The sequence below is a fragment of the Oncorhynchus nerka genome, unplaced genomic scaffold (genome assembly GCF_034236695.1).
Source record: "Oncorhynchus nerka isolate Pitt River unplaced genomic scaffold, Oner_Uvic_2.0 unplaced_scaffold_2012, whole genome shotgun sequence".
Lineage (NCBI taxonomy): Eukaryota > Metazoa > Chordata > Actinopteri > Salmoniformes > Salmonidae > Oncorhynchus > Oncorhynchus nerka.
In genome coordinates this window covers 34133-40091 of record NW_027039332.1, presented here as the reverse complement: position 1 = coordinate 40091, position 5959 = coordinate 34133, and the positions used below count along the sequence as shown (strand labels likewise).

Sequence of the window (5959 nt, the reverse complement as noted above, 5' to 3'; positions counted from 1 at the left end):
AGTTGGTGCTTAAAGCTAGTGAGGGAGATAAGTGTTTCCAATTTAAGAGATTTTTGTAGTTCGTTCCAGTCATTGGCAGCAGAGAACTGGAAGGAGAGGCGGCCAAAGAAAGAATTGGTTTTGGGGGTGACTAGAGATATACCTGCTGGAGCGTGTGCTACAGGTGGGAGATGCTATGGTGACCAGCGAGCTGAGATAAGGGGGACTTTACCTAGCAGGGTCTTGTAGATGACATGGAGCCAGTGGGTTTGGCGACGAGTATGAAGCGAGGGCCAGCCAACGAGAGCGTACAGGTCGCAATGGTGGGTAGTATATGGGGATTTGGTGACAAAACGGATTGCACTGTGATAGACTGCATCCAATTTGTTGAGTAGGGTATTGGAGGCTATTTTGTAAATGACATCGCCAAAGTTGAGGATTGGTAGGATGGTCAATTTTACAAGGGTATGTTTGGCAGCATGAGTGAAGGATGCTTTGTTGCGAAATAGGAAGCCAATTCTAGATTTAACTTTGGATTGGAGATGTTTGATATGGGTCTGGAAGGAGAGTTTACAGTCTAACCAGACACCTAAGTATTTGTAGTTGTCCACGTATTCTAAGTCAGAGCCGTCCAGAGTAGTGATGTTGGACAGGCGGGTAGGTGCAGGTAGCGATCGGTTGAAGAGCATGCATTTAGTTTTACTTGTATTTAAGAGCAATTGGAGGCCACGGAAGGAGAGTTGTATGGCATTGAAGCTTGCCTGGAGGGTTGTTAACACAGTGTCCAAAGAAGGGCCGGAAGTATACAGAATGGTGTCGTCTGCGTAGAGGTGGATCAGAGACTCACCAGCAGCAAGAGCGACCTCATTGATGTATACAGAGAAGAGAGTCGGTCCAAGAATTGAACCCTGTGGCACCCCCATAGAGACTGCCAGAGGTCCGGACAGCAGACCCTCCGATTTGACACACTGAACTCTATCAGAGAAGTAGTTGGTGAACCAGGCGAGGCAATCATTTGAGAAACCAAGGCTGTCGAGTCTGCCGATGAGGATGCGGTGGTTGACAGAGTCGAAAGCCTTGGCCAGATCAATGAATACGGCTGCACAGTAATGTTTCTTATCGATGGCGGTTAAGATATCGTTTAGGACCTTGAGCGTGGCTGAGGTGCACCCATGACCAGCTCTGAAACCAGATTGCATAGCAGAGAAGGTATGGTGAGATTCGAAATGGTCGGTAATCTGTTTGTTGACTTGGCTTTCGAAGACCTTAGAAAGGCATGGTAGGATAGATATAGGTCTGTAACAGTTTGGGTCAAGAGTGTCCCCCCTTTGAAGAGGGGGATGACCGCAGCTGCTTTCCAATCTTTGGGAATCTCAGATGACACGAAAGAGAGGTTGAACAGGCTAGTAATAGGGGTGGCAACAATTTCGGCAGATAATTTTAGAAAGAAAGGGTCCAGATTGTCTAGCCCGGCTGATTTGTAGGGGTCCAGATTTTTCAGCTCTTTCAGAACTTCAACTGATTGGATTTGGGAGAAGGAGAAATGGGGAAGTAACATCAAATAACATCAAGGGGTGGTGCTGTTCCTGTAGGTTCATGCTCTACAACATCCGCAGAGCATGGCCAGCCGACCCTGCCTCACACAGGAATCAGTGGTGACAGGTCCTAATCCAGGCACTTGGTGGATCTCCTCCTGGATTACTGCAGACTTTTTGGCTGTCCCTGCCTGTGCCATTAAACCCCTACAACTCAAGAAAGCTAGCCCGGCTGGTGTTCAACTTCCCAAGTTCTCTCACGGCCCCGCTCCTCCGCTCTCTCCACTGGCTTCCAGTTGAATTGGTGCTTGCCTTAAGGGCAGCTGGTCTGAGGGGAACGGGCCTCACTGTTCCAGGCTCTGATCAGGCCCTACACCCAAACAAGGGCACTTTTAAAAACCTCCTGCTCGCCTCCCTACCACTGAGGAAGTATCAGTTCCAGGACACCCCGGCCCAGTCAAAACTGTTCTGCTCTGGCCCCCAATGGTGGAACAAACTCCCTCACGACGCCAGGACAGCGGAGTCAATCACCACCTTCCGGAGACACCTGAAACCCCACCTCTTTAAGGAATACCTAGGATAGGATAAAGTAATCCTTCTTTTAACCCTTAAAACCTAGATGCACTATTGTAAAGTGGCTGTTCCACTGGATGTCATAAGGTGAAAGCACCAATTTGTAAGTCGCTTCTGGATAAGAGCGTCTGCTAAATGACTTAAATGTAATGTAAAATGGAAGGCTTGGGCGAGTTGCTGTTGGGGGTGCAGTGCTGTTGACCGGGGTAGGAGTTGCCAGGTGGAGAGCATGGCCAGCCGTAGAAAAATGCTTATTGAAATTCTCAATTATGGTGGATTTATCAGTGGTGACAGTGTTTCCTATCTTCAGTGCAGTGGGCAGCTGGGAGGAGGTGTTCTTATTCTCCATGGACTTTACAGTGTCCCAGAACTTTTTTGAGTTAGTGTTGCAGGAAGCAAATTTCTGCTTGAAAAAGCTAGCCCTGGCTTTTCTAACTGCCTGTGTATAACGGTTTCTAGCTTCCCTGAACAGCTGCATATCACGGGGGCTGTTCGATGCTAATGCAGAACGCCATAGGATGTTTTTGTGTTGGTTAAGGGCAGTCAGGTCTGGGGAGAACCAAGGGCTATATCTGTTCCTGGTTCTAATTTTCTTGAATGGGGCATGTTTATTTAAGATTGTTAGGAAGGCATTTTTAAAAATATCCAGGCATCCTCTACTGACGGGATGAGATCAATATCCTTCCAGGACACCCCGGCCAGGTCGATTAGAAAGGCCTGCTCGCTGAAGTGTTTCAGGGAGCGTTTTACAGTGATGAGTGGAGGTCGTTTGACCGCTGACCCATTACGGATGCAGGCAATGAGGCAGTGATTGCTGAGATCTTGGTTGAAGACAGCAGAGGTGTATTTGAAGTAAACACCTTCTTTTAACTATTAAGGGTTAATGCCACACGGTCAAGGTTAGGCTTGCACGGATCGGGAGGACCTTAGGAACGTACCTGAGGTCGAATTGTGCTTCTCACCCTAACGGTTCTCTCACTGTCACCCAAAAGCAAATGACATTGAGGGCCAGGCTTCATTTTGGTTCTGCTTTTTTTCAAGGTCACTGTGCTTAGACCGAGCGAGCTACGGTCAAGCGGGGCATCTTATTGAACTCGGCACGGCCTAGAGAATATGGAAATGCCATTGTAGGCTTTGTGTGTCTTTAAGCACCGCACTTTGTCACTCCATCCTTGCTGTGTGTGTGTTTATGTGTGTGTGTGTGAGAGAGAGCTTTTCTTTGACATCTGTTGGGAGAAATGACTGACTTACAGTTTATGGGGGTTGCCTAATCACACATATGAAGTTTTGAAAGATCTGACCTTTTTAACCCTTGGAAACTGCCACTGTGACACCATTTAAGGCACTTCCGGTTGACACAGGAAGCTATAAATAAACTCATATCATGATTGGGGTATGCCTTTACAGAATCCTGAGTTTTAAGTCTTTACGTTAAGAACTTAGTTATTTACGGAGGGTTTAGTGAGTGTGTGTTATTTCAGAAAATCATAGAAAATCACAGAAATCTAGCAGAGCTCCGCAGCACACTTTAAAAAGATTCGTAAGAACACCCTGCAACTGGATCTGTAACCGTTGAAAAAAAAAACACCTATCCGTGAACATCACCAATCTGTCGTTGTACGATTTCTCTTAAATGACGATAGATAAATGGCTGGTTCTTTTTTTATTGACACCGGAGGCTCCTTGACTTTGACGTGAAGTGGAAAAATAATTTCTCTATTTTCAGTTTGGACCTTTAATCCCAGATAAATGGCCATAACTCAAAAACCGTTGAGGCCCAGACGCCATCTTGTTCGGGGCCAACTGCCCATTACGCCGCCCCTACGCTCACCAAGTTTCGGCTTCGAAATATTTTCAGTTTTCGAGATAAGGCCCCGTCGTGAATCGTTATGTTTTGTCCAATAGCAATATGATTGCTTATGCCCTCTTGTGGGAATTTCCGGGACAGCGGAAAAATGACCAACATCTTATTATTTTTGTAAAACGGAAACCGAATGTCCGACAAAGTTCATTTGATGACTTCCTGGTAGGTCCGGCCCTGCCGCTCGGCCCGACGCCGTCAGCGAATTTTACAAACGATTTCGGACGTCTAGTAAGGGACCGTACATTTTCAATATGGACTTTCTCACTAACCATACAGCAACTGCCGAAATCTTCCCTTAAGGTATGTAAACAATGACAAGAAACTGTCATGTAACAATGACAAGAAACTCTCATGTAACACTGATGTCACAATGTCAGATGAAAAAGCAAGACATTACTTACTTTCAGAGAGCAGCGTATCACACACTCTAACCAACTGAGCTAACCGGCCGCTGGCTACAGAGCACAATTGTTGAGATGCACCGAGCCTCTGCAAGTGCTGGAGCGCAAACTAACAAGTCCACCAACAGCATAGCCTGACAAGACTGGACACTCTTGGTTGCTCCTTGTGGCAATTCCAAACAGCTGGGGAATTTTCTATAAAGGTACGGACCGAATTTGAACCCATGGTCTTCGGTTTACGAGACCGACGCCTTACCACTTGGCCACCATGCCACTCTTAATGCAATATATATATATATATATATCAACATTCTGGAAAGTAGTAGTTGTGCAAATGTGAATTTGGCACACAATCTCAGTGGAGAAAGGACCTCATACATATATAGCATGCACTCCCCTCTGAGCTTCCATCCCATTTAATTTGCAGATAAAACGCAATATCAATACACTGTACTTTATATATACACAACTCCATTGAAACTACAATGAAATGATAGCAGCAGTTCTTAAAACAGGTACGGACAGGGATCGAAAACATGAACTTCAGTTTTTGAAAATGATGCCATAAAAGTTGGCAACCATGCCACTTCTGTTCTATAAATGTACTAACAGGGATTGAACGCATGTTCTTCAGATTAAAAGACCAAATTATTTAGCACATCTCTGTTTCCTGCTTAGAATTTCAACATTCTGGAAAGTAGAAGTTGGGTCTTTGCAAAAAAACATGGAGAAGCTGGGGATTGAACCCAGGAGCTCATACATGCAAAGCATGCGCTCTACCACTGAGCTACACCCCCTTTCTGCGAAAGAAAAAATTGTTTCTAATTTTCTTAAATTTCTCCTTTATTATAGCAGGTAAGCCAGTTAAGAACAAGTTCTCATACACAACTGCGACCTGGCCAAGGTAAAGCAAAGCAGTGCAATTCATTTGCAGTCTGGACGCGGAGGGGTGAACATCTCCTGCTCTGACTGCAGCTGGAAGGGACTGCTGCGCAAGTACTAGGCCGACTGTGAGTGCTTTGATAAGGCGGAGCTTTACCTAGCATAGACTTACAGATGACCTGGAACCAGTGGTTCTGGCGACAAGTTACACATGGAACAAACAATCGCACAGTCAATAACAAAATAGCCAGTGGTTCTGGCGACGAATATGTAGCGAGGGCCAGCCGACTAGAGCATACAGGTCGCAGTGGCCATATCAAGACAATTGACCTTTTCTTTACACTGTTGTGATGAAAGTACATTTCCATAATATCAGCTATCTACCATAAACGTCGAACAGGGATTGAACCCATGTGCTTCAGTTAACAAAACAGATGGCTTTGCGCATCTATTTCATTCTTAGAATGTCAACATTGTGGAAAGTGGGAGTTGTGCAAAAGCTCATTTAACAAGTGAATACTCTCAAAAGACAAGTTGGGGAATACTGTAGGTAAGGGAAGTCGGCAAGTCAGATCCGTAACTTCGGGATAAGGATTGGCTCTAAGGGCTGGGTCGGTCGGGCTGGGGTGCGAAGCGGGGCTGGGCTCGAGCCGCGGCTGGGGGAGCAGTTGCTCCGCCTCCTTTCTCTCGCCACTGCTGGAAGTTCGTTGTGCGGCCCATCTCGT

At 46.0% G+C, this 5959-nt stretch overlaps 1 non-coding gene across 1 annotated transcript; it reads right to left on the bottom strand.

The window, feature by feature from the left end:
- Positions 1–5077: 5077 nt before the first annotated feature.
- On the bottom strand, positions 5078–5149 carry trnaa-ugc (transfer RNA alanine (anticodon UGC)). The gene has a single exon. It is a non-coding gene; the product is annotated as a tRNA-Ala (tRNA).
- Between the last annotated feature and the right edge of the window lie 810 nt (positions 5150–5959).